Source organism: Somniosus microcephalus, chromosome 3 (genome assembly GCF_052327205.1).
Source record: "Somniosus microcephalus isolate GS21.2 chromosome 3, FLI_Smic_1.0, whole genome shotgun sequence".
Taxonomy (NCBI): Eukaryota; Metazoa; Chordata; class Chondrichthyes; order Squaliformes; family Somniosidae; genus Somniosus; species Somniosus microcephalus.
Window position 1 is genome coordinate 123,361,435 of NC_140989.1, and position 27,744 is coordinate 123,389,178.

The 27,744-nt window shown below is 45.4% G+C and overlaps 1 protein-coding gene across 2 annotated transcripts in view; it reads left to right on the forward strand.

Moving 5' to 3' along the window:
• Positions 1–27,744, forward strand: part of LOC147121366 (N-acetyllactosaminide beta-1,3-N-acetylglucosaminyltransferase 2-like) — a 49,290-nt gene that overhangs the window by 1,579 nt on the left and 19,967 nt on the right. The window contains exon 1 of one of the 2 annotated variants that reach the window (XM_085981569.1): positions 499–613. The exons of the other annotated variant lie outside the window; for it this stretch is intronic. The gene's annotated coding sequence lies outside the window, so the exon portion shown is untranslated. Of the gene's footprint in view, positions 1–498; positions 614–27,744 lie in introns of those variants that run through there. 2 annotated transcript variants of the gene reach the window in all.

The window sequence follows — 27,744 nt, forward strand, 5'->3', positions numbered from 1 at the left end:
TCACAGGCCCTGCCCCCTCTCCCAGTCCCCACCCCCTCTCCCAGTCCCCCCTCACAGGCCCTGCCCCCTCTCCCAGTCCCCCTCACAGGCCCTGCCCCCTCTCCAGGCCCTGCCCCCTCTCCCAGTCCCCCATCACAGGCCCTGCCCCGCTCCCAGTCCCCCTCACAGGCCCCGCCCCTCTCCCAGTCCCCCTCACAGGCCCCGCCCCTCTCCCAGTCCCCCTCACAGGCCCCGCCCCTCTCCCAGTCCCCCTCACAGGCCCTGCCCCTCTCTCTGGGCCCCGCCCCCTCTCCCAGTCTCCTCTCACCCAGGCCCCGCCCCCTCCCCAGGTCCCGCCCCCTCTCCCAGTTCCCTCTCCCAAGCCCCGCCCCCTCTCCCAAGCCCCGCCCCCTCCCTCCCAGTCCCCCCTCTCCCAGGCCCCGCCCCCTCTCCCAGTCCCCCCTCTCCCAGGCCCCGCCCCCTCTCCCAGTCCCCTCTCGCCCAGGCCCCGCCCCCTCCTCCCCAGGCCCTGCCCCATCTCTCAGACTCGCTCTCTTTTCGGAACCTTTGAGCTTTCTCAGGGACAGGAGGCCGGAGCCGGAGCCGCGGCGGGACCTGGTGCTGCAGTCGGCAGGTAGGTAGTTTCATCCTGCCGCGAAATCCGCGTCTTCACCCGGGAGAGGAGTCCGGATTCGCGCTGAGTAACGGGCTCGGGGACTGCGGCTCGCGGCGGGTCCGATCCGGGCTCGGGCTGGCTCTGCGGGCCGGGATTGCGGGCTCCGGGTCGGGTCCGGGTGAATCGCTCATTTTAATTTTCGAGACTCGCAGCCGGAAGCGGCACTTTGCGCAGTCCTAACATCGGCTTCGCAGCACCTGAACCCGCGGCTCGGCAATGATCAATATTCATATCTATATCAATGATTAATAACGGTGATCAGTATTAATGTTAATAATCACTATCAGTGATCAATATTAATATCAGTGATCAATAATCCGGCTCTAAACCGAACTTTTCACGTTTTAAAATGACGGGGAGGCGGAGTGATTACACACTGACCCCCTGGTTCACCACCCAGACCCAGGGCTCGGGGCAATTTACCCCCGGGTTTAGTTACGCCGGGGTTTTATTTGCCCCTTCTTTTATTTACCCTTGGGTTTTATTGGGGTGGGGACGGGAGAGAAAATATTGTCAAATAAGCCCAGTTTGTGCTTGAGCCCCCCAGTGACTAATTGCACGGCCGTTTCCAAGTGTTGCTTTCCCTGCTGTAAGGGAGTTACATTTTGAGGAAAGGATTAAAAGAAGCAAATAGAAGAAAAATAAGCTTCAAGGTTAATGTAAAGACTCATGTTGCTCAAAGAACAAGTCAATTTGTTCTGTGTCCTGAAGGGATTGTTTACTTTGAGATTGGTGGATTAGGGAGTAGAGCAAGAACGATGGATGTGATGTTTCTGTGTTTAATTCTGATCATTGAGAGCTTTAGTTTAAGAATAATTGGGAATTCCCACATCTTCTACGTGCCCTTTGAGAAGCCAGTGTTTGCATCGCAGGTTTTCAGTTGCAAATGGAAAACCTTGATGAAGCACCATGGGATACTTGGATTTATAGGAGTGATTTGTTATCATTTTAATTTAATATTTTGTCAATACAATTTTAGTTATGATTCTTTTTTCAGCATTATCTGAGTAGTATATAATTGAAGTATAATGCTTACTTGCATTTGGTGAATGGTAAAATTGTGATTTAAACTGAGCCCGCATACTTGACTAATTGTTGTGAACCTTCTTTAATACCTAATAGTTGAATATATGCATTATAAACAAGTCACAGTTTCACATGACCAAGAATTATCCTGTAAATTTGTCCCAGGAAAAGCTGTTTCTCACCTTGTCAGAATTTTACTCGACTGCCCAATCTAATAAACATTTTTGGTTTAGGGATTATCGCAGTATAATTTAAGATGAAAATGTATTACATGCTCCACACAGGATACATCCATGTTGTCAAGAGGTTTTCACAAGCACTTTGTTCCACACAACTCTCACCAGACAGCCAAAGTTTGGAAAAACAAAATCTATTCTAATTTTGGGAAAAATCATGAATCAGCTGTGGTCAGTCAAATGTAAAAAGTCCCAGGTTGTGATTAATCCTGGACATGTGTGAGGCTGTTAATACGGCTGGTTGTGCTGGGGCATTGGATTTGTGAGTAATGCATCTATCATCTGGGGATTGAGTCAAGCACCATTTATTGTGTCTTGAGCTTCACGGATAGAAGACGCTGTCCTCTTGTATTGGGGTAGGGGTTCAGGGATATCCCAGTTGGGTTTCTTCAGAGGGGTATTCAATTATTTGGAGTGCTGAAGGACTTTGGTTCACCGGACCTGTGAGGTTTGGTAGTTGGTTGCTACTGAGATCAAGCTGAGCAGTTTTGTTTGTGTCCATTGCGGATCCTGGTTTAAGGGAATGGCTTCAATAACTAGGAGTTGTAGCTTCACCACAAGGGTTCATTTTGTAGATACTGGTTTCACTTGCTGGCCCCAAAGATCTGAAATTGTTTCCTTCTGTTGTACAAGGGTGCATTGGCTCTCGCATGTATTTGAGGTCAATTGCTTGGGGTGCATTTATAATGTGGATCTACTCAGTTTCTACATTCAATCTATGTATACAGTGTTAAATAGGAATTGCAAATCTCCAGTTGAGTGCTACAAACAGGAAATTAAGTTGGGCAGAATCTCAACCAGAAACCTATTGTCAACTGTGCAGCAAAATGAGAATTTCACCTGCCCACCATTATTACCGTTTAATGCTGATGACACTATAATATGTAAAGCAATGCCGATAACAATTCTTCATGCTGTACCCAGTACCAGTTTAGGATGCCATAAACCTTCAATTCCTAAATTCTTCTCTTTACCTTTAACTCCTATAGCATGTTATCCAGCCCACAGGATATCAATCAGAAAAGTGAATTATTGTTTATCCAGCCTGTACAGTGTATGCAATACATGAACAGCAACCAGCATTGAATTTAAAGCAGTAATCTTGGTCCTTCTGATTATAAAACATCAATTTTAGTTCAAGTAGTCTTTAAAATCACTTGATTAAATTACTGCTTTGTAATCTGGTGCAAGCTGTTTGTCTTTTTTTGAAAGTACAAAAATCATCTTATTTCCCCCCCCCCCCCCCCCCTTGCAAGTTTAGTTGGCCCGAGTTGCTGAGAGATTGACTGATCCTGCTTCTGGACCTCTGCCAATGATATTATTCAGTGCACTGTTAGGCGATGCACAATGTATCCTGACATTCTCTTGTTCTGGTGTAGAGACACTAAAGGCACTCATATTTCCCCATTGTGAGGGAGCTGAAATTTGCAACTTGGCGTGAAGGGCCTGGAACCCTTTATTCCAGAGTGCCGTGTATTGATGCTCCTGTATAACCTGCTAATTCACCACTATCCTGTGATAAATATGTAACAACTTCCATTACTATAACATCTTTAATACAATAAACGTTCCAAGATGGTTTATATAGGGGGAAAGATAGATAAAAAGAGTAATGGAGTAGACATCAAGTCCAAAGGCAAGAGTTAGGATAGGTGAGCAAAAGTTTGGCAAAAAGATGAATTTTGAGAAGGTTTTTAGAAGAGGAGAGGCAGAGGGGTTTAGGCAGGAAGTTCCAGAAGGCTTTGCAACCAATGGCAGTACAAAAGGAGGGTGGGGTTGTAGAGAAGGCCAGAGTTGGGGGCCACAGGCTGGAGTTGCTTAGAGAGACAGGATAAGGTGAGGACACAGAGGAGACCAGTTGGGTCTCAATGTTGATATTGCTAAATCTGGCTTCCTTACTCCAGTGGCAAAATCGCAGCCCACGAAAATACTGGGTCAAAGGGTTCGCTGCCAGCATTGGGGAGCCAGGCTTAGTTGTGGAAATGTGTGGAGTCGGCCAATAGACCCAAGTCTCCCAGAATTTGAAATAAAACAGTGACAATTTTAAAGTGGCTACAACTGGCACAGATTCAAAGCAGGGACCCTACTTGTTCTGTGTGGGAGTGGGAAATAAAGTAAGCATATTTAAATCTGGCAAGTCCCTGTCTAGTGTAGGGATTTCCGCTTCAAAGTGGGGAGGATGATTCCCCTCTGTGTTGATTGCTTAATGTCTGTCAGGAAACAGGAGAGAACTTTGGAACTTTTTTTTACAGCGTTAAGTTAAGTACTGTAACTCATCTGCTATTTTGCTTTTGCTTCTGTTTAATATTAATGAACAAGAATTAGTAGTTTGTCTCTGATGTAACTGTCAGTCAGTGTGGTTTTTATCCTCCAAAGGGATTGGGTATACGCCAGTGTTCTGTACTATTCCCAGTGAAAATCTCAATGGTAAGATGGTTGACCCAGTAGTGGGCCCCTTATTCTCGGTACCTTGCACATTAGATCAAGTTTCAATTGCTAGCAGGCTGTAATTGCACCTCGATGCTGACTTTTGTATTGAACACAATATAAAGTATCCAACGAAGCCTCATTGTAATACAGTATCTCGATTGTGCTACATACTTTGTTACAAGCTTTGCTCCCAAGTTGTGAATTATAATGAGAATTGTCTGACTGCTCCTTAAGACAGTTGTTAAATTAACAAAATCCTTGTCCTTTACAGAGTCAATATAATTGCTTTCATTTGTGCTGAATGCCTCACTGAGACTTTAGTCTGCTCTGTGGATAGTTTTGTTATTTTCGGCTATTTTTGCAGTGTGATGGTACGTGATATGCACTCAGACTTCAGTCCTTTTAACATTTCAGGTAAACTCTAATGCTTGTTTGACTTTAGAATTAATGCATTTTTAAAGTACCAAAATCATGTGCAGTGATGCTGTGCATGTGAATATGAGCATTTTTATACATGAGTGATGAGCTTGATTTCCAAAGTAAAGCAATGGGCTAGGGAAGAGCAGAATATGGGTACGGTTGTATTCTGGACATGTTACTGGACCAGTAATCCTGTGGCCTGGTTATAAGTTCAAATCCCACCATTGCAGTTTTGAGAATTTGAATTCAGTTTGAAAAAAATCTGGAAATAAAAAGCTGGTCTCACTGAAAGTGACCATGAAGCTGTTGGATTGTCCTAAAAACCCAGCTGGTTCAATAATGTCCTTACCTAGTCTGGCCAATATATGACTCCAGTCCCACACCAACTCAACTGACTTAATAAGCACTTGGTTGTATAGAAGGGTGACCACTGCATATCGTGGTCTCTCCAGCGACGCCCACTTCCTCAATGAATGAATAAAAATAAATCTACTGTCTTCTAGATTTCTATTGTTGCTTATGGTGTAAATCAGTGGAAGCTAGTGGTTAAAGACACAAAACCCCTGAACTCTAAATGCGGACTGGGTGTCTGGATCCAATCCAACCCAATTATACGTTGAAGTTTTTTTCTGCAAAATGTTTCTTTTTCTAATTACGATGGGCACTTGTAGAAGTGAAGAATTCAAACCACCTTCCTTAGTTTAGAGACTGACTGTATAATGAACAGATTGTAATAAAGTTGATTTTTAATATAAATTATACTTTTTAAATTGCTGATTTCTTTTTATTTCTATTAAATATGGTCAGTACTCAGCTGAATGTTAACACGGTGTCCTGCACCGTTCCACTCCCGCATCACTCCCAGCCCCGCAACGCTCCAATTCAAAATTCTCATTCTCGTTTTTAAGTCCCTTTATAGCCTCACCTTCCCTACAAACCACCCTTGAACACTCTGTTCCCCTGACTGTAGCCTCTTGTACCTCCTGCTCCCTTTGCCCCACTGATAGGCCCAACACTCTGGGAATCCCTTCCTAAACCCCTCCGCCTCTCCAGCTCCCTTTCCTCCTTTAAGATCCACCTCCTCGACTAAGCTTTTGGTCACCCCTCCCAACGTCTCCTTCATTGTCTCGGTGTCCTGTTTTGTCTGATTATGTCTCTATGAAGCACCTGGTAATGCTTTTTGATGTAAAAGGAACTATCTAAATGCAAGTTGTCGCTACAACTGTCTTGTGATGGATTTTCTTGACTGAGGTTTGCCTTTATTGAAGTGTAAGAGCCAGCTTGGTCTTTGCATTGAGTGTTGTGGTTCTAAAAGTATTCAATCTGGGCCTAGTTTAGTTTAGATGGATAAATGTGGGCGTTTTCCTCATATTTCCCACTTAGCTTCAGTTAATAAAGTGTAGATTGCATGTGAAATTTCTCATTGTGTAAATGCACCTTGTGGGAATGAGTGACACAGGCTCAGCCAGCACTTTTGTTTCTGTGAGTTTGGTAATGGGTTGGTAATGGGTTGATGCAGTATCTGCCGGCGAGTGGAGAGGTTAGTCTGCGTTCTCGAGTGCTTGAAGGTGACTCCTGTGCAATGTTCTCTGTAATTTTTTTGGGGCCGTGCGGCCCATTCAAAATTCCACGCATACACTTTTTAAAAATTGAAAGCCAGCTCACCGGCTGTGTGAGACCCCTGGAGCACTGCACAGCCACGCAGCTTAAAGGGAACATTGCTCCTGTGGTTGATATCTTACCAACATTCTCAGCTCGGGCTCCTAAATGAAGAATGACTTGAGGACAAAGGGAACAATCTCGCTGTTTTCAGGAATGTGAAAAAGTTTGATTTATTGTGATTTCCCCCCCTCGCTTATCTACTCCCTTTTTCTTCCCATCTTTCCTGAAGGTGGTTGACTTGGGCTGGAATCTGATTTACTGAGTGTTGCCATTCCTCTGTTACCTTGCCAAAATAGTCAGTTCTTGTGTGAGGCTGTGTAGCAACTGTCAGCAATGATGGTGGTATCCGAGCCAAGGTTGACTCTGTGCATATGTGAGAGAGAGGATTGAACACATTTCTCCTGATGTATGTTGCATGTGAGTGATCTGGCACACCACTGTGATGGTCAGTAAAGAAATAAACTTGTATTTACTTCGTGTCATTCACATCCTCTGGATTTTCCAAAGCCAATGAACGTTTGAAGTGTAAAATGATACTTGTTTGCTGTTACAATACATGTAGCACAGAGAGAGAGAGGATCAGTATTGCAGACTTGGAGTAGGAATGCTGTGATTAAACAGCCTTTGAGTAAAGTCCAGTCTATGTTTATCTTGTGCTATTTTAAACATCCTTTCATGTATTATTGTTTCAGTTCACACAATTATTATACAATACAGGTACGCACAATGATTGCACACAATGCTACAATGAGCCAGATGCTGCTGTCTGAGTGAATCTAACAGCATCTGCCATTAGTTAGACTTGCCCTTGCATGTTTAGGTTTTGAAATTTTTTGCATGGTAAGTTTGCTGAAAGTGCAAGGTGATAATGGTGCAGCGAGGGAAACTGGGTATCCGGGGCCTGAGTGAACAGGGCAAGCAACGCCGAATCTCCTTAACTAATCAGATTGAAGGATTGAGAAACTAACCGCTCAAGGACTGAGAAGGAAGTGTGAATTCAATGTCAAATCCGGTACAGAAAGAGCAATAGAGAGAGGGAAAGAAAGATTAAATTAAGACAGAAAAAAGAGACCGAAAGGAAAAGTTTTTTTAAAAAAATTAAAAATTGAAAACTTTTTACGGCACTCGATCTGGTGACTGAGGTCTAAGACTGCTTGTCATCAGGGTGGAGGGTCTGTGGTCTGGGTTAGAGGGAGGGGGGTGGGGGTTCTGGGGGTGGGGGGTCTGTGGTCTGGGTTGGAGGGTGGAAGGAGAGTTGGGGGGTGGGGGTATGGGAGTGGTGGTGGGTGGGGGTTCTGGGGGTGGGGGGGGTCTGTGGTCTGGGTTGGAGGGAGGGTTGGGGTGTGGGGGTATGGGAGTGGTGGTGGGTGGGGGTTCTGGGGGTGGGGGGTTCTGGGTTGGGGTGGAGGGAGGGTTGGGGTGTGGGGTATGGGAGTGGTGGTGGGTGGGGGTTCTGGGGGTGGGGGGTTCTGGGGTGGAGGGAGGGTTGGGGTGTGGGGGTATGGGAGTGGTGGTGGGTGGGGGTTCTGGGGGTGGGGGGTCTGTGGTCTGGGTTGGGGGGTGGAGGGAGGGTTGGGGGGTGGGGGTATGGGAGTGGTGGTGGTGGGTGGGGGTTCTGGGTGGCCTGTCTGATGGGTCTGGGCCTCATAGCCAAGAAACCAGCTGGGGGTTACTTGCAGAAATTTGTGGGAAAATGTGAGACTCTGCATAACTGTTGGGGTTTTGGATATTTTTGGACAAGGCTATCTGCTAATTTGATGAGCATGCATAGTGATCTAGATTATTTATTCTGATAGTCTTGTGTGCTGGAATCACAAATTATTAGCATCGGGTGCAATTGAATGATTTTGTGCTAAGCAGGAGCGAGCAGGATTTCACGAGGTATTTTGTGGTGTCCTAAAACTGAGGGTATTCATTCAGTACCTCACCTGAAGGTTTTACACTGGTTACTCAAGATAGTCAAGTGCCTCCGATCACTGAGGTAGCAAGCCCAAGGAACCTGATGACTAGCAGGCTTAGACCTCCGAGTCACCGTATCGAGTACCATAAAAAGTTTCTTCAATTTTTCTTTTTATGGGGCAAAGCTACCAGTACAGTGTCAGTGACCGTTACCAAGCCGATGGCAAGTTGGACGCGAGTGAATTTAGCATTGCTGTCATCTTTGACGAATTAAACCCAGAGGCAGGTTTAAGATCATTCCAGCTATTCCAGAACTGCTTTACAGGCATTTCTCAAATGAGATTGCCGTGGCGTAATCCGTACAACATTGCTACCATTATTGTCTAGGCTTGACTGCGCTGCACAACAATATCTTCAGCAGATCTGTCCTGGGAGGACTTGTTATGCAGTTATGAAAGAGTTGGCTATAGAGATAGTAGATGCATTGGTTGTCATTTTCCAGAATTCCATAGATTCTGGAACAGTTCCCGCATATGTAACCCCACTATTTAAGAAAGGAGGAAGAGAGAAAACGGGGAACTACAGACCAGCTAGCCTGACATCAGTAGTAGGGAAAATGCTAGAATCTATTATTAAGGACCTGGTAACAGGGCACTTAGAAAATAATAATAGGATTAGGCAGAGTCAACACGGATTTTTGAAAGGGAAATCGTGTTTGACAAATCTGTTCGAGTTTTTTGAGGTTGTAACTAACAGAATAGATAAGGGGGAGCCAGTGGATTTGGTGTATTTGGATTTTCAGAAGGCATTTGATAAGATGCCACATCAGAGATTATGAAACAAAATTGGGGGTAATATACTAGCATGGATTGAGGATTGGTTAATGGACAGAAAACAGAGTAGGAATAAACAGGTCATTTTCTGGCTGGCAGGCTGTAACTAGTGGGGTACTGCAAGGATCAGTGCTTGGGCCTCAGCTATTCACAATCTACATCAATGATTTGGATGAGGGGACCAAATGTAATATATCTAAGTTTGCTGATGATACAAAGCTGGGCGGGAATGTAAGTTGTGAGGAGGATGCAAGGAGGCTTTAAGGCAATATAGACAGGCTAAATGAGTGGGCAAGAACATGGCAAATGTTTTCCACTTTGGTAGGAAAATAGAAAAGCAGAGTTTTTTAAATGGTGAGATTGGCAAATGTTGGTGTTCAGAGGGACCTGGGTGTCCTTGTACACGAATCACTGAAACTTAACATGCAGGTACAGCAAGCAATTAGGAAAGCAAATGGTATGTTGGCCTTTATTACAAGAAGATTTGAGTATATAAGAGTAAAGACGTCTTATTGCAATTCTATAGGACCCTGGTGAGACCACACTGGAGTATTGTGTACAGTTTTGGTTTCCTTACATAAGGAAGGATATACTTGCCATAGAGGGAGTGCAACGTAGGTTCACCAGACTGGTTCCTGGGATGGGGGGATTGTCCTATGAGGACAGATTGAGTAGGCCTATATTCTCTAGAGTTTAGAAGAATGAGAGGTGATCTCATTGAAACATACAAAATTCTTACAGGGCTTGACAGCGTAGATGCAGGGAGGATGGTTCCCTGGCTGGGGAGTCTAGAACAATGGGTCACAGTCTCAGAATAAGGGGTCAGCCATTTAGGACTGAGATGAAGAGAAATTTCTTCACTCAGAGGGTGGTGAATCTTTGGAATTCTCTACCCCAGAGGGCTATGGAGCAAGACAGAGATCGATAGATTTTTGAATATTAAGGGAATCAAGGGATATGGGGCAAGTTCAGGAAAGTGGAGATGAGGTAGAAGATCAGCCATGATCTTATTTAATGGCGGAGCAGGCTCGAAGGGCCAAATGGCCTACTCCTGCTCCTATTTCTTATGTTCTTCCCCTGTTCCCCCTCCTCCCACCCCCTCCAAATTGTGTGACTTTGATTTATTTGCTGTGTAGAGGATACGGAAATGAATCTTCCACGTATCACAGTCCTACCCAACTCTCGCCCCCTCACACCAGGGCTGTAGGATTTTGGGTGTCTGGGATTTGGTTGTCTGTTTACCTACAAGTCAAAGGAAGCTGGTGCAATGGGACAGGCTCTGGAGATTTATAGAACACGTGAGTAGCAGTCCTTGAGTTACTGTCTGTCCGCACAGTCATGGTGACAGTGACATTTTATGTATGAGGTTTTCCCCAGAACCAACCTTGTGTGGAAGATGCTTTTTATTCAGAAGTTAAGACTGTGATAAAAATGATAACTTCCGGGAAGTTATGTCATCACTTCCTGTGAACTATGAACTGTGTACATACCTCACTTCCTGTCATATGTCACTTCCTGTTGGACTGGTATAAATACTGGTCTGTTCAGTATTGTAAGAGGCTTCTACCAGAGGCATGGTAAAGACCTCTCTTGTGTATATAGTGTGTTTATAAGTTACTTAAAGCTTACTTTAAAGTTACTTGATGGTAAGTCTCCTTTTTCTTACATCAAAGACCACCCTGCAATGTAGTTTTAAAAAAAAACTTAACATTCTGATTTGGAATTTTATCACAGAAATGGGGGATTTTTTGAAACACCAGATTATAATTTGGAGCACTGCATGTGTGCGTCCCACACACAGAGTGATTGTTAGAGTAATGTAGCGAGCTGTTTAAAATAAAAAGTGTATTACATTGAAATGCCTCATTAAGGGGGGATCCATACAGGCGTCAAAACGATAATTAATATGGACACAACTGGAATACTGCCTGTGCTTGAAATGAGTGATTGCTTGGTAATAAATACTCCATCTGTTTTCTTTAAAAATACATGACGTGATTTACGAACATACAGCAATGATGGACAAGTAAAGACCCTCTGATGCACCCAGCCTGCCCCACACAACAGCAATCGCTTGTGCTTGGCAATATACAGACTCCCCGCTCCGAGACCGGTGCATAAGGGAGAAAGGAATATAAGAATATGTTGATGGGATGAGATGAAGTAAATAGAATAAGTGGAGGCTCGTGTGGAGCTTAAACATGCTGGTTTAAAGCAGCTGATCATTTTTTGAGTTTAGGAAGTACAGTCTTGTCTGGAAAGCATGATAACTTGGATCAGGAATTTAATTCCTCTTCATTTAGCGCACAAATTCTGACCAAAGCCTCTGCACTTTTGGCAGATCTCAGCATTTATACAAACTCTTGAGATTGTACTTATGAGGACTCTTTCTATGACTCTTATCCTGAGTAAAAAAAAAAGGAAATAAAGGTTTTAAAAATATTTTGGCCAAAGGGTGAGAACAAGTGCTAAATGGGTGCTGTGCTAATAAGACACTGATATACCTATCAATTCGTCCAATGAAAAGCGACGAGTTAAGAAAGTAACTATAGGTTTTTATTGACTAAATAACAGAGCCCACCCTCGTGGGTGATCGGATCCAAGAAGGAGGAATACCAGCCAGTCGACCACCTTTATACCCGGGCAGGTAGGCGGAGCCATGGGCGGAGTCGGCAGTGGTCAGCCCAGGTATAGCAGCGTGACAAGAGGCGACCTCGTACAGTGATACAACAATGTGAACAGTGATAACTATAGGGAAACGATCTAACAGTGATAACTATAGTGTAACGATAGTGAACGGTAAAAGTGGTTTACCACAGACACACCTGTTTGAAAGTCTGTTTAAACATACAATTTTGGTCCTAATCGCTGATTACCATAATTTGAACTTGCCTGGAGGAGCTAAAACAGACACCTGCAGGTTTAGCACTCGAGCGGTGATTAGAAGCAATTTTCGTGGAGTGCTATTTGTGGGCGGTATACAGCAAGCTCCCACAAACAGCAATGTGATAATGACCCAATTCAGGTACGAACCGGGGTCAAGCAAGGCTGTGTCATCGCACCAATGCTCTTCTCGATCTTCCTTGTTGCAATGCTGCATCTCGCCCTCAGTAAGCTCCCCACTGGAGTGCAGCTAATTTACAGAAAAAATGGGAAACTGTTCAACCTCCGTCGCCTCCAGTCCAGATCCAAGGTTGTCCCATCCTCTGTCATCGAATTACATTATGCAGACGACGCTTGCGTCTGCGCTCACTCGGAGGTCGAACTCCAAACCATCGTCAACACCTTCGAAGCGTATGAGAACATAGGCCTTACACTAAACATCCGTAAGACAAAGGTCCTCTACCAACCTGCCCCCGCCACACAGTACTGCCCCCCGATTATCAAAATCCACGACAAGACCTTGGCCAACATGGACCACTTTCCATACCTCGGGAGCCTACTGTCAACAAGGGCAGACGTCGACAACAAAGTCCAACACCGCTTTCAGTGTGCCAGTGCAGCCTTCGGTCGCCTGAGGAAGAGTGTGTTTGAAGACCAGGACCTCAAACCCGGCACTAAGCTCATGGTCTACAGAGCAGCAGTGATACCCACCCTGCTGTATGCCTCAGAGACATTGACCATGTACAGCAGGCACCTCAAAGCACTGGAGAGGTACCAACAGCGCTGCCTCTGCAAGATCCTGCAAATCCATCGGCAGGATAGACGCACCAACGTCTGTGTTCTTGCTCAGGCCAACATCCCCAGCATCGAAGCTTTGACCACGCTCGATCGGCTCCGATGGACGGGTCACATTGTCCGCATGCCCGATACGAGACTCCCAAAACAAGCACTCTACTCGGAGCTCCGGCACGGCAGGAGAGCCCCAGGTGGGCAGAGGAAACGCTTCAAGGACGCCCTCAAAGCCTCTTTGGAAAAAGTGCAACATCCCCACCGACATCTGGGAATCCCGGGCCCAAGACCGCACAAAGTGGAGGAGAAGCATCCGGGAAGGCGCCGAACACCTCGAGTCTCTTCGCCGGGAGCAAACGGAAGCCAAGCGCAGGCAGCGCAAGGAGCGCACGTCAACCCAAGCACTCCAACCACCCGCCCCTTCAACCAACGTCTGCCCCACCTGTGACAGAGACTGTAGGTCCCGCATTGGACTCATCAGTCACCTGCAAACTCATTTTTAATGTGGAAGCAAGGCATCCTCAGTTCTGAGGGACTGCCTGTGGTAAACCACTGTTTGTATTCCACTGTGTACATGCCTGGACATGCCTCGGCTGACTCCTCCCACAAGTCCTAGTATAAAGGTGACTGCTCCCCAGCCCTTTGTATTTCTGGACCGGTCGACCACTCGAGGCAGACCTTCATTCTTTTGTTAATAAAAGCCTTTAGTTACTCTCTTAACTCTCAGTCTTTTATGAGTAATTGATAGCGCATCACTGCCTAAGAAGAAGAATCTGTTTTAGTAATGTTAATTGAGAGATAAATATTGGCCAGGGTACTGGGGATAACAGAGGCCCGACCAGTCCCCATCCACCACTACCCTCTTCCGCCTGGCTGAACTTGTTCTCGCATTGAACAACTTCTCCTTTAACTCCACTCATTTCCTCCAAATCAAAGGTGTTGCTATGGGTACCCGCATGGGTCCTAGTTATGCCTGCCTTTTTGTGGGATATGTGGAACACTCTTTGTTCCAGTCCTACTCGGGTCCCCTCCCTCACCTCTTTTTCCGATACATTGATGACTGTATCGGTGCCGTTTCCTGCTCTCGCCCTGAACTAGACAATTTCATTCACTTTGCCTCCAATTTCCACCCTTCCCTCACCTTCACATGGTCCATCTCTGACTCTTTCCTTCCCTTCCTCGACTTCTCCGTCTCCATCTCTGGGGATAGGTTATCGACCAATATTCACTACAAGCCCACTGACTCCCACAGCTACCTGGACTACACTTCCTCCCACCCCGCCTCCTGTAAGGACTCTATTCCATTCTCCCAGTTTCTCCGTCTCCGCCGCATCTGCTCCGACGATGCCACCTTCCACACCAGTGCTTCCGACATGTCTTCCTTTTTCCTCAGCCAAGGATTCCCCTCTACCGTGGTTGACACAGCCTTCGACCATGTCCGTTCTATCTCCCGCACTTCTGCCCTCACCCCTGCCCCTCCCTCCCGGAACCTCGATAGGGTTCCCCTTGTCCTCACCTTTCACCCCACCAGCCTCCACATTCAACGGATCATCCTCCACCATTTCCGCCACCTCCAAAGTGATCCCACCACCAAACGCATCTTCCCCTCACCTCCCCTTTCAGCATTCCGTAGGGACCGCTCCCTCCGTGACACCCTAGTCCACTCCTCTATCACCCCAGCACCCCTTCCCCTTCGCCTGGCACCTTCCCGTGCAAGCGCAGGAGATGTAACACCTGCCCTTATACCTCCCCCTTCCCACTGTCCAGGGCCCCAAACACCCCTTCCAGGTGAAACAGCGATTTACTTGTACTTCTTGCAATCTAGTATACTGTATTCACTGCTCACGATGTGGTCTCCTCTACATTGGGGAGACCAAACGTAGATTGGGTGACCGCTTTGCAGAACACCTCCGTTCAGTCCGTAAGGGTGACCCCGAGCTTCCGGTCGCCTGTCATTTTAATTCACCGCCCCATTCCCACTCGGACCTCACCGTCCTTGGCCTCTTGCATTGTTCCACGGAAGCTCAACGTAAACTCGAGGAACAGCACCTCATCTTCCGATTAGGCACTTTACAGCCTTCCGGACTCTCTATCGAGTTCAACAATTTCAGATCATAACCTCGGCCCCTATTATATTTTTACTTATTTTTTATCCACACCTTTGTTTTGGTCCCCCCCCCCGGCCCTTTCTTTTTTTTCTCTCTCCCACATGGCAGCTGTCTCCCATTCTGCCAGCGCATTTCACACCTAATCTAGAGCTGTCTTTTGTCTCCACTAGTCCTATCATTATCTCGTCTCGTTTTGAATACCTCTTATTGTCTCTTGTTCTCTCCCAGCCCGGCCTCTTAATCTATTTCATTCCCTGTGCCTCTTTAGTCTTGATAAAGGGTTTTGACCAGAAATGTTGACTCTAATTTCTCCACGGATGTTGCCTGGCCTGCTGAGTTTTTCCAGCATTTTCTGTTGTTATACCGGGGATAACTTCCCTGCTCTTCTTTGAAATAGTGCCATGTGATCTATTACATCCACCTGAGACACCAGACGGGGGCCTCGGTTAAACGGGCCTCAGTTTAACTTCTCATCCGAAACACAGCACCTCTGACGGTACAGCACTCCCTCAGGACTTGAGTGTCATTCTAGATTTTTTGCTCAAGTCTCTGGAGTGGAACTTGAACCCACAACCATCTAAATCCCTTTACTTCTCCACCTCCCTCTCTTCCTTTAAGACCCTCCTTAAAACCCACCTCTTTGATCAAGCTTTTAGTCACCCTATCTAATAGATCCTCCTTTGGCTTAGCATCAACTTTTGTCTGATTACACTTCAATGAAATGCCTTGGTATATTTTTCTACGTTATAGGTGCTAAATAATGACAACTTGTTGAGCGAGGTGGCGGAGAGGTAGAGCTGTTTCATCAGTGTATATGTGGAAGTTGATCCCATGTCTGTGGATGATGTTGTAATGGGACAGCAGGTAGATGAGGAAGAGGAGGGGGCCAGGGATGAATCTCTACCGGACTTCTGAGGTGACAGTGTGGGGTTGGATATACAGGTTGACTATCCCTTATCCGAAAGCCTTGGGACCAGCTGTGTTTCGGTTTTTGGAAATTTTCGGATTTCAGAAGGTATTATTTCAGACTGGGAAACTCTGAACATTAAATTAATTTGGTAATTAGTATTTGTATTTAATATAAATTTTAAAAGTTCAGGCTACCTCTTGCGACTGTTCCGTGTCTCATTCCCCTTCCTGCTTCTCTGTGCTGCCGCTCCCGTCTGTTTACAGCTCCCCCTGCTCCGTGTCTCATTCCCCTTCCTGCTTCTCTGTGCTGCCGCTCACAGTCTGTTTACAGCTCCCCCTGCTCCGTATCTGAATTCCTTGACTTAGCGGGGGTCTGGGGCTCGACTGCCGCCGCCAGTTGTGGGAAAGCCGGATATCGGCTGACTCCTACGCTAAGCTGGCCCGCAAATCAGGTCAGAAAAGCATCGGCCGCGTCGGGTCATGTTTGGCGCCACTCGGGTTATGTCGTGCACACAACTTACGCTCCACAAAAAAACTTTCGGTTTTCAGAAGTGCGGATAAAGGATAGTCTACCTGTAACACGTTTCCTAGTCACTGGGACAAATTTTTGCCTCTGTTACTGTATCAAAACACCTCGGGTGCAGCCTATCTATAGAATGTTATCTGTTCACACGCACAGTGTTTAGTTTTATTGCTGAGATGTGTGACCATAGCTTGCATCGTTCCTGCCTCCTAGAATGACTGTCTGTGGGAAGTGACAATCTGTGCTTTTGTTATGTGGTGGTTTGAACCCTAATTCTAATGGCTATGTAGCTCGCGACAATCAGGCAGCCAGCAAATCGGATCATTATCAATTTGTAGTTTGTGCTGTTAATGTCCCTTGTATTACTTTCTCTGAACTTGTTCCAATAAAACAGACCGAACACCATAGTCTGAGAATTTTAACAGTTTGGCATCTTGATTTAAGTCGCAGCTCTGGTACTTGCAGTGGAGTCAGAGAGGAGAGTGTTTTGGCACAAGGAAGGAAACTCTATTTATAATTGTAGAGGTGCAATGATTTGTTCAACTGGCTTTTTGTTTATATCACAAGTGCAGCTATAAGTAGTTCAATAACTTTCTGCTTTTCTGTTGCACAAAACTTTAATGTCTTGATCCTGACAGATTTATAGAATTTATTGTGGCCGGTCTTAAATATACATTTAACTGATTTTTCTCTCTTTCCACACACGTTCTCCAAACTATATATATCTAATCTCTGCTTGTTAACAATACTTTTGTCATCATTACTTGCATATACATAAGGGCTATAAACAGATTATAATTCATCCCTGCCTTCTAGGAGTAATTGCTATTCAGTTTTGCATCTATGATCGAATATAGTGTTAGTGTCTTTAGCCTCGAATGTGATCACAGCAGTGCCACCACTGTCGTGTCCATGGAGCTGACCACTCGCTCCATGTTGGACAGAATGATCTCCATGCTCTGTGCCATTGTGCACAAGCTGGCTGTTAGGCTGCCTAGTGCAACTAGCATTTCACAGCACCTGAAATGAAAGAGAGACGAGGATTTGCTTTTAGTGTGAAGGGAGGGCAGAGAGAGATGAGTGGCTGCTGGAAACAGCTGCAATTTGTCATGCAGAGGGTACATACATATGTGTATATATAATGAGTCTGAATGGGTTCCACGGATCCCTCTTCAATTTTTGCCCCGAGTTTCCGACACCAACCTCTGGCGATATCGCCTGAACACCTCCCCCCCCCCCCCCCCCCTCCCAAGCATCAGATGTTTGAAGAGTGGAAATGGTAGGAGCAAATATCCATGATGGGACCAGAGAACAGTGCGGAGACGATATTGTAGTGGAGAATGTTCCCAAGTTGCTTTCTGCCTCTCTGCTCCAAATCCACAGAAATTGGCTGGGGAAGAGCTGGAGAAAATCTAGAGGGGATTGTGGAAGGGGGGGGGCGACGGGGGAACGGAGAGGGGGGAAATGGAGGAAGGGAGATCATAGCCAAGCCTGATATTGCCCTCCGCCCCCCCCCCCCAAAAAAATCTCTGGAGAATGTACACTTTTAGGCAGGAATTGTTGGAAAGTAATCAAGAGTGAGATCCCTCGCTGATTTTTAATTCCCTTTTCCCCCATCCTCTCACCAAAAAAAGCCTCGAGATCTTTGAGGCCAACTGAAGTTTGTTTACCACTGTCCTGAATTCGATCAACTGATTTGCCATTGACCCAGGATTAACCTTCAGAGCTGCACAGCTGCAACACATTGCATTGAACTGTTGCATGAGTTGCTCTCTGCCTATATTGTGCACATTTTGTCAATTTGTGGGGAAGGATTATCTAAAAATCGCATGGTTTGAGCAGCTAATTGAAGTTTCAGTTGGTTGAAACTGTCTCTAAATGTCATGAGACTGGTGTGTTTGCTGAGGTGTTGGCAACACTGCCGGTTATCTGATGTGTTTTAACTGATAGTGCAACCACTACACGTTGACTGTCCGCTTTGACCGGTGTCTCAATCTAGAGAGGGCGAAACAGAGAAAGTAAAGCGAATGAAGGAAAAACATAAAAAGTGAAAATAAAAGGGAAACGATGAGTGAGAAGGAAGTTTTTTTCCAGGGTGAAAACAGGGGAACTATTTGGAAGGAGGGATGAAGACGGTGTATGGCTCTAGGTTACGGGGGAAATATGGGGAGTGTAACATCTGAAATATTATCCAATACATTTTAAAATTGTTTAACTGGATCATTTTACTAGATGGTTGGATTTAAACAAGTGACCCAATTGGCTGAGACAGCAGGGATATCTGATGACTAATTCATAAACGAACCTTGTACGTTTCATTGTTCCCACTTGAACTCCCAATATCCTCAGGTTGTTGTAATTTTATACATGTTGAAAAAGGGAACAGCCTTAATAATGTAGGCTGTGTATTCCCTAGTAATCTGTTATTAAACAAATGTATTACAAGCAATGCAGTTCCCACTTGTACACTGTTTTTTGGCCAATAACTTTGAGGTACAGTTAAACACACTGGATGCCCTCCAGAACATTTCCCAAGTGAGAAATCATCAGCAAAGTGATGGAAGGTGTCGTCGACAGCACTATCAAGCGACACTTACTCACCAATAACCTGCTCACCGATACTCAGTTTGGGTTCCGCCAGGACCACTCGGCTCCAGACCTCATTGCAGCCTGGGTCCAAACATGACCAAAAGAGCTGAATTCGAGAGGTGAGGTGAGGTGAGAGTGACTGCCCTTGACATCAAGGCAGCATTTGACCAAGTGTGGCATCAAGGAGCCCTAGTAAAACTGAAGTCACTGGGGATCAGGGGAAAACTCTCCACTGGCTGGAGTCATACCCAGCACAAAGGAAGATGGTTGTGGTTGTTGGAGGCCAATCAACTCAGCCCTAGAACATCGCTGCAGGGGTTCCTCAGGGCAGTGTCCTAGGCCCAAGCATCTTCAGCTGCTTCATCACTGACCTTCCCGCCATCATAAAGTCAGAAGTGGGGATGTTCGCTGATGATTGCAGTGTTCAGTTCCATTTGCAATTCCTCAGCTTATGAAGCAGTCCATGCCCACATGCAGCAAGACCTGGACAACATTCAGACTTGGGCAGATAAGTGGCAGGTAACATTCACGCCACGCAATTGCCAGATAATAACCATCCCCAACAATAGAGTCTAACCACCTGCCCTTGATATTCAATGGCCTTACCATTGTCGAATCTCCCACCATCAACATCCTGGGGGTCACCATTGATCAGAAACTTAACTGGACCAGCTGCATAAATACTGTGGCTACAAGAGCAGGTCAGAGGCCGGGTATTCTGTGCAGAGTGGCTCACCTCCTGACTCCCCAAAACCTTTCCACCACGTACAAGGCATATCTGGAGTGTGATGGAATAATCTCTACTTGTCTGGATGAGTGCAGCTCCACCAATATACAAGAAGTTTGACACCATCCAGGACAAAGCAGCCCGCTTGATCGCCACCTCATCCTCCACCTTAAACATTCACTCCCTCCACCACTGGCGCACTGTGGCTGCGGTGTGTACCATCTGCAAGATGCACTGCAGCAACTCACCAAGGCTTCTTCAGCCACAACCCCCAAACCCGCGACCTCTTCCACCTAGAAGGACAAGGGCAGCAGGCGCATGGGAACACCACCACCTCCAAGTTCCCCATCCTGATTTGGAAATATATCAGCTGTTCCTTCGTCATCACTGGGTCAAAATCCTGAAACTCCCTCCCTAACAGCACTGTGGGAGTACCTTCACCACACAAACTGCAGCGTTCAAGAAGGCGGCTCACCACCTTCTCAAAGGCAATATTTACTTGATGTGGGCGTCGCTGGCAAGGCCAGCATTTATTGTTCATCTCTAAACCACATCCCGTGAATGAATTATTTAAAAAAAATCTTCACCGGAGGCTGCCAGTTAAGGCCTGCAATCTCGCTTCATTTTGCTCAGTTTGTTTCAGTTTTACTTCCTCTTGTTCCATGCTTCCTTTGTTTAGCTTTTGCTTCTCACTGTCAGCCGGCTATTCCACTATTGGAGAGTTACCACCGCAGCTACATACGTGTACTTCAAGCAGTATCTGCCAGATAGTAATTTTAAAGAGGGAGCTAAATATTGTTCACATGATTTAACACTGAAATACTAATTTGAATTCTGTTTTTTTTTTTTTTTTAAGTTGTTTAATTTTGACATCATCAGGTCCTGATGATTTACATCTGAGGCAGATAAGGCAAGAAATAGCAGAGGGTCGAACTCTAATTTCCCAGAATTGTGCCAGAGGACAAGAGTAGTAAATATGACTCCACTTCCAAAATGGAGACAAGGTAAAGACACTCTCCTCTGTCAAAACTACACACTACTCCAGGATCACCTTGGAGAGCAAAGATAACCCCAGACTTTTCTCCACTGCCAACATCTCCTTTGACCCCTCCAGCCTCACTTCCAACAAGTGTGAGGAGCTCACAGACTTCTTTGTCACAAAGATAGAGAACATTCTTCAACTACCTTAGAAAGGGTACAGAGGAGGTTTACCAGGAATGAGGGACTTCAGTTATGAGGAGAGGTTGGAAAAGTTAGGACTGTTCTCCTTGGAAGAACAAGGAGGTGACCTAATACAGGTTTTCAAGATGATAGGTTTTGATAGAGTAGATAAAGACTATTCCTTCTGGTTAGTGGATCAATAACCAGAGGTCATAGATTTAAAATCATTGGCAAAAAATATAGAGGGTAGCAGAGAATTTTTTTTCACTCAGTTGTTGGGATCTGGAATACTCTACCTGAAAAGCTGATTCCATAAATAATTTTAAAAGGGAGTTGGACAGGTGCTTGAGGATGGGTTACAGACAAAAGCAGGGCTATAGGACTTAGCACGACTGCTCTTTCAAAGAGCCAGCACAGGCACAATGGGCTGAATGGCCTCCTTCTGTGCTGTAAGTTTCTGACATTCTGCCTCTGGTCTTTCCTCCTCCTTGCATACCATGCCAAACCTCTCTTTCCCCCCCACCCCACCAGCCCTGACCTGATTTGTATGATGGCTACTTCCATGCCATGTTACTCTTGCATTGGCAGAAGGAGAGCGACAATAGAGGTGTTAACGATACGTTGCTTCTCTGGAGGGAATAGGTATAGCTTGATTTCCTGTCTGGTTATTTTCTTTCACTGCAGTGGACGATAACCTCAGCCTTGGGAGGACAGCCCAACTACTTCCATGACGTTTGTCTACCCCACACCCGCTGTCATTGTGGCCTCTGAATGACATTAATTTAATAATTTGTGGCTAATACAAGCTGGCTAGAGATTGTTCAAGCTCATTTCAAATGACTCTTATGACCCAAAGAGAAAGAAGCAGCTTTGTTCGCGACATGGTGGCTGGATTTCACCCTGTCTCCCAGATGCAGAGCACAAAGAGGCCGTGAGAAATTATACTCAAATGATTGTTGTCAAGCTCCGAGTTATCCCATGCTCCCAACAGCAAGTGGCTGAAGTGTCCATTTGTACATCGGAGCACAACAACTTGTATATCACCTTTTAACATAGGGAAACTTCCCCCAAGGTGCTTCATAGAGCCAAAGGAGGAGAGATTTGGAATAGTGACCAAAAGCATGGGTAAAGAGGTGCATTTTAAGTAGGGTCTTGAAGAAGGTAGATAGGCAAAGGTTTTAGTGAGGGAATTCCAGAGTGTTGGGCCTAGATAGCTAAAGGCACGGCCACCAATGATGGGACAAAGGCAGGTGGGGGAGAGGACAGGAATATATCCCAAAATTGGAGGAATAGAGAATTCGGGGTGTTTTGTGGGGTGGGGGTGGGGGGGTGTTATTGATATGGAAATGTGAAGCTATGAAGCGATTCAAATACAATGAGACTTTTAAATGTTGGTTTGCGATAGAATACAGGTATCAGAGTTTTGCAGTTTATGGAATAGGGCAGGCTATTGGGAGAGCATTGGAGTAATAGTATGGCGGTGATAAAGGCACGGGTGACTGTTTCAGTGGCAGATATGCTGAGGTGGGGTGGAGGTGGGCAATGTTACAGAGGCAAAAGTAGGGCGTCTTTATGATGGATAAGGTACGAGACCAGAAGCTCAGCCTTGGGGTTGAGCAGGATGCTGAAGTTGCGAACAGTCTGGTTCAGCCTAAGACAATGGCCCGGGAGGAGGATGGCGTTGGTGGCAAGGATACGTAATTTGTGGCAGGGGCTGAAGACACTGGCTTTGCTCTTCAGTGTTTAGATAGAAGATGTTACAGCTTATGTAACCCCACTATTTAAGAAAGGAGGGAGAGAGAAAACAGGGAACTACAGACCAGTTAGCCTGACATCAGTAGTAGGGAAAATGCTAGAATCTATTATTAAGGATGTGGTAACAGGGCACTTAGAAAATAATAATAGGATTGGGCAGAGTCAACATGTATTTATGAAAGGGAAATAGTGTTTGACAAATCTATTTGAGTTTTTTGAGGTTGTAACTAGCAGAATAGATGAGGGGGAACCAGTGGTGTATTTGGATTTTCAGAAGGCATTCGATAAGGTGCCACACAAGAGGTTATTAAACAAAATTAGGGCTCATGGGATTGGAGGTAATATACTAGCATGGATTGAGGATTGGTTAACGGATAGAAAACAGAGTAGGAATAAATGGGTCATTTTCAGGTTGGCAGGCTGTAACTAGTGGGGTACTGCAAGGATCAGTGCTTGGGCCTCAGCTATTCACAATCTGCATCAATGATTTGGATGAGGGGACTAAATGTAATATATCCATGTTTGCTGATGATACAAAGCTGGGTGGGAATGTAAGTTGTGAGGAGGTTGCAAAGAGGCTTCAAGGGGATATTGACAGGCTAAGTGAGCGGGCAAGAACATGGCAAATGAAATATAATGTGGAGAAATGTGAAGCTTTCCACTTTGGTAGAAAAATAGAAAAGCAGAGTATTTTTTAAATGGTAAGAGATTGGGAAATGTTGGTGTTCAGAGGGACCTGGGTGTCCTTGTACATGAATCACTGAAAGTTAACATGCAGGTACAGCAAGCAATTAGGAAAGCAAATGGTATGTTGGTCTTTATTACAAGAGGATTTGTGTATAAGAGTAAAGACGTCTTACTGCATTTATATAGGGTCCTGGTGAGACCACACCTGGAGTATTGTGTACAGTATTGGTCTCCTTACCTAAGGAAGGATATACTTGCCATAGAGGGAGTGCAACGAAGGTTCACCAGACTGGTTCCTGGGATTGGGGGGGGCGGGGGTGGTGGATAGTCCTGTGAGGAGAGATTGAGTAAACTAGGCCTATATTCTCTGGTTTAGAAGAAATGAGATGTGATCTCATTGAAACCTACAAAATTCTTAGAGCTTGACAGGGTAGATGCAGGGAGGATGTTTCCCCTGGCTGTGGAGTCTAGAACCAGGGGTCACAGTCTCAGAATAAGGGGTTGGCCGTTTAGGACTGCGATGAGGAGAAATTTCTTCACTCGGAGGGTGGTGAATCTTTGGAGTTCTCTACTCCAGAGGGCTGTGGCGGTTTAGTCGTTGAGTATATGCAAGACAGAGATCGATAGATTTTTGGATATTAAGGGAATCAGGGATATGGGGATAGTGCAGGAAAGTGGAGTTGAGGGAGAAGATCAGCCATGATCTTATTGAATGGCAGAGCAGGCTCGAGGGGCCGAATGGTCTACTCCTGCTCATATTTCTTATGTTCTTATTCAAGTTAGTTTGTTGAACAATCAGTCTGATTGTATATTCGCCGTGGAGGGGAGGTAGATCTGGTGTCTTTGGTATATGTGTGAAAGCAGACCTCGTGGTTTCGGATAATGTCACCAAGGGACAGCATATAGATGAGGAAGAATAGTGGGCCCAGGATGGATCCTTGGGGAACTCCCAATGTAATGGTGTGGAAAGAGAAACCATTACTGGAGATCCCCTGGCCATGACTGTGCAGGTAAGAGTGTAACCAAGCAAGGGCAGTCCAGTGGAGCTGGGTGTCAGGAGGTTCATATGATCAACCAGGTCAAAAGCTGCAGAGAGGACAAGGAGGAATAATGCACCACAAGCACAGCGAATGTCATTCGTGCCTTGGTTAAGGCTGTTCAAGCACTGTTGGAGAGGCAGAAACCTGTTTGGAATCAGGGTGCAGATCAGAAAGGCAAAAATACTTTCTAGTACTTTGGAAATTGGAATAGTTTGCAAGGAGAGATTGAGGGTCTTGGGGTGGAGGATGAGACTGAGGACAGGGAATGTTCACAATAAATGGGGGACAGGAAGGGAAGTTGGGTATTCAGGAGTTTAGGGAACAGTTAAAACTTCACGCAATCACTTTGTAAATTCATTGAAATAAAATGAAACATGTATTTCTGTGCTAATACTTCGCATTAGTAGAATGTTTGTTTATTCCACAAGTAACCATATTTAATACCTTGAATAAAAACAGGAAATGTTGGAAATACTCAGCAGGTCAGGCAGCATCTGTAGAGAGAGAAACAGAGTTAACATTTCAGGTCGATGACCCTTCGTCAGAACTGAAGCGTTAACTCTGTTTCTCTCTCCACAGATGCTGCCTGACCTGCTGAGTATTTCCAGCATTTTCTGTTTTTATTTCAGATTTCCAGCATCTGCAGTATTTTGCTTTTGTACCTTTCCTGTTAACTGATTACATTTTAAGATGGAGTCATAAAAAGGAAGTACCTGTACTTGTGACTTTCAGTTTAGGTATCTTCATTTTGATTCTCTTAATGCTAAGTGATGGATATGTACTTGAATGTTCTTGTCAATTCTGTAACTGTTTGCACAATTTTTCTAATGTGGCTATATATTAATGCACCAGTTCTAGCATTTATAATTGTGGTAGTTATTACTGGCAGCTCAGATTTTGAGATCAGATGTTAAACCTAGGCTCCGTCTGCCCCCTCAGGTGGATGTATAAAATCCCATGGCACTTTTCAAAGAGGAGCAGGTATCATGGTATAGTAATCTGGGATGTAATGTTTAAGTTATCCACCAGATGGAGCCAAAGATTAAGGGATCATATTCACCAGTGTTTAAGGTAATGTCCTGGTACACCAGTTAGTATGGTAATGTGGCATTGCATTATGGGTATGACTCAGAGGTGAATCCTCCATCTTGCATCGTGCTGTTAGAAATACTGTGTTTTGCTTGCAGCCTGTAAGAGATGTCTCTCTGCTACACCATGTAATAAACAGTTGGGTTTTCTGCCTAAGAACTCGCTTCTCTCAGTTTCGGACCTTACTACTCGGATATCACATATGGCCAACACTTAATTACCACCATCTTAAAATATAGCAGATTATCCAGTCACTTATTTCTGTTGGTGGGACCTTGCTTTGGGCAAATTGCCTGCTGTGTCAAGACAACAATGACTATACTTCAAAAGCTCATCATTGGCTGTCAAGTGCTTTGAGGTCATGAACGGAGTTATAAAAATTCAAGTTCATTCTTTGTTGAGGGTGAGATGTTTAGCCAGGCAGAGGAGAGTGTTGGTGGACGGGACCTTGTTGGGCTGTTGAAGAAAGGAGTGAAGGGCCCAGGCACAGCCTCGGTGAGGAATGCAGGAGATTTTGCATCCATGTTGGAAAGAGGACAGTTGGAGCCGGAGAACCTGAACTCACTCATTTCTTTCAGATTTAAATTGTTACTGTGGAAACTTGTGTGGGTTCCCTTCTGTATTTTGTACAATATGTGAAAGCCCCTGTTTTATTTCAGCTTGGTTGGTCCTCTATAACCTCTTTCTCCATTATGGTGATGTATGTGTTTCTACCACTTCCTCGTCTCACTCTGATCTTGAGAATTTCATTAACCATCATTCTAATTTTCACCATGCCCCTTCCCTCATCTATGTGTAGTCCCTCTCTGATTCTTCCCTTTCTGGACTGGTTTCTCTCCAGTGGGCAAGCCCACAGATTCCTATAACTACCTGGATTATACTACTTTCCACCTGGTAAAGACTCCCACTTCTTTGTTGCATCTGCTCTGATGACTCTACTTTCTCCTCCAGAGCTTCTGAAATGTCCTTTTTCCTTAGCATAGGCTCCCGTGGAGCCCGAGAACATACCCGCCCTGTTTCTGGTGCGTCTGCTCAAGCCCCTTTCCTTACAATGACAAGGTCCTCACCTTCCCAGTCTCTGCGTTCACCAAACTATCTTCCACCATTTCTGCCACTTACAACATGATCCTACCACCAAGCACATTTTATTTCTCCTCCCCCCCCCCCCCCCCCCCCCCCCCCCCGTAGATTCTCTGGTGGGACTGCCTCCTCCTGGAAAAATTTGTTCATTCTCCCAACTTCGAATGCTTTTCCCTTGGCACCCTTCCATGCAATTGCAGTAGTTACAACATCTTACCCATTCACCTCTTTCCACAATAGTGTCCAGGGCCCCAAGAGCTGTTTCTTGTAAGCGTTGGCAGTTTACATACACTTCAAGTCTGTTCTACTGAATTGAATGTTCCTGGAGAGGTTTCCTCTACATTGGGAAGACTAGTTGCAGATTTCATGACTCTTTTGTCATAAGTGTCACTCCCTGCTTTGGCCCCCTCTCCCATTCCCACTCTCGCCTCTGTTTGACCTCTTGTATTGCTGAAGACCCAGCTCAACACATCCTTCAGGCACAGTATTTCATTTCTCCCCCGCACTCGGTTGCCCTGTGGTCTGAACATTGGATTCAGTAACTTCAGACCTTATCTTATATACTCCACATGGACTACACCTTTGGATGTCAGAGGCCTTTGAAATTTAGGTGCTTATTGTTATATAGTTCTTCTCTACCTCCCCCCCTCCCCTCCAATATTTAGGATGACACCTCCCCAAAGCAATTCCATTTTGCTTGATTGTGAGTTTTTGTGTTATTGAGGTCACTGCAGTGGGCCTGTCCAGCGAGTTATGGCTTTGTGGCCCTTCCTCAATATGGGAACTATAACTGGAAATAGACAGTTGATCAGAAGCTCCTCAGTATCCACTGACTCTTTCAAACTGGCCATTGATGCTTTACAAATCTCCTCCCCTGTACCCCCTTGTCTTTCTAAGTACCATGGGGCACTCTTCATCCTCCCCAGTGTATTTATTGGTTTTCAGCCCATTCAGCCTATATGGAATTCGACTTTACAATCTCATCTGGAGGATGGCACCTCCAACAATGCAGCACTCCCTCAGTACTGGACCCGTGTCTCAGCTTAGATTGTGTTCAAATTTCTGGAACTTCTGAGCTTCTGACTATATAGTAGCCAAGCTGAAATGGTAAGGTGTTGAAGTTGTTTAATCAGGAGTTCAGCTATGTGGCATTGTGATGTTCAGGTTATCACTTCTTCATTGCCACTGTGCTGTACACAACAGCGAATTGTACGACGAGGCTAAATATCTGTAGATTGTGTGA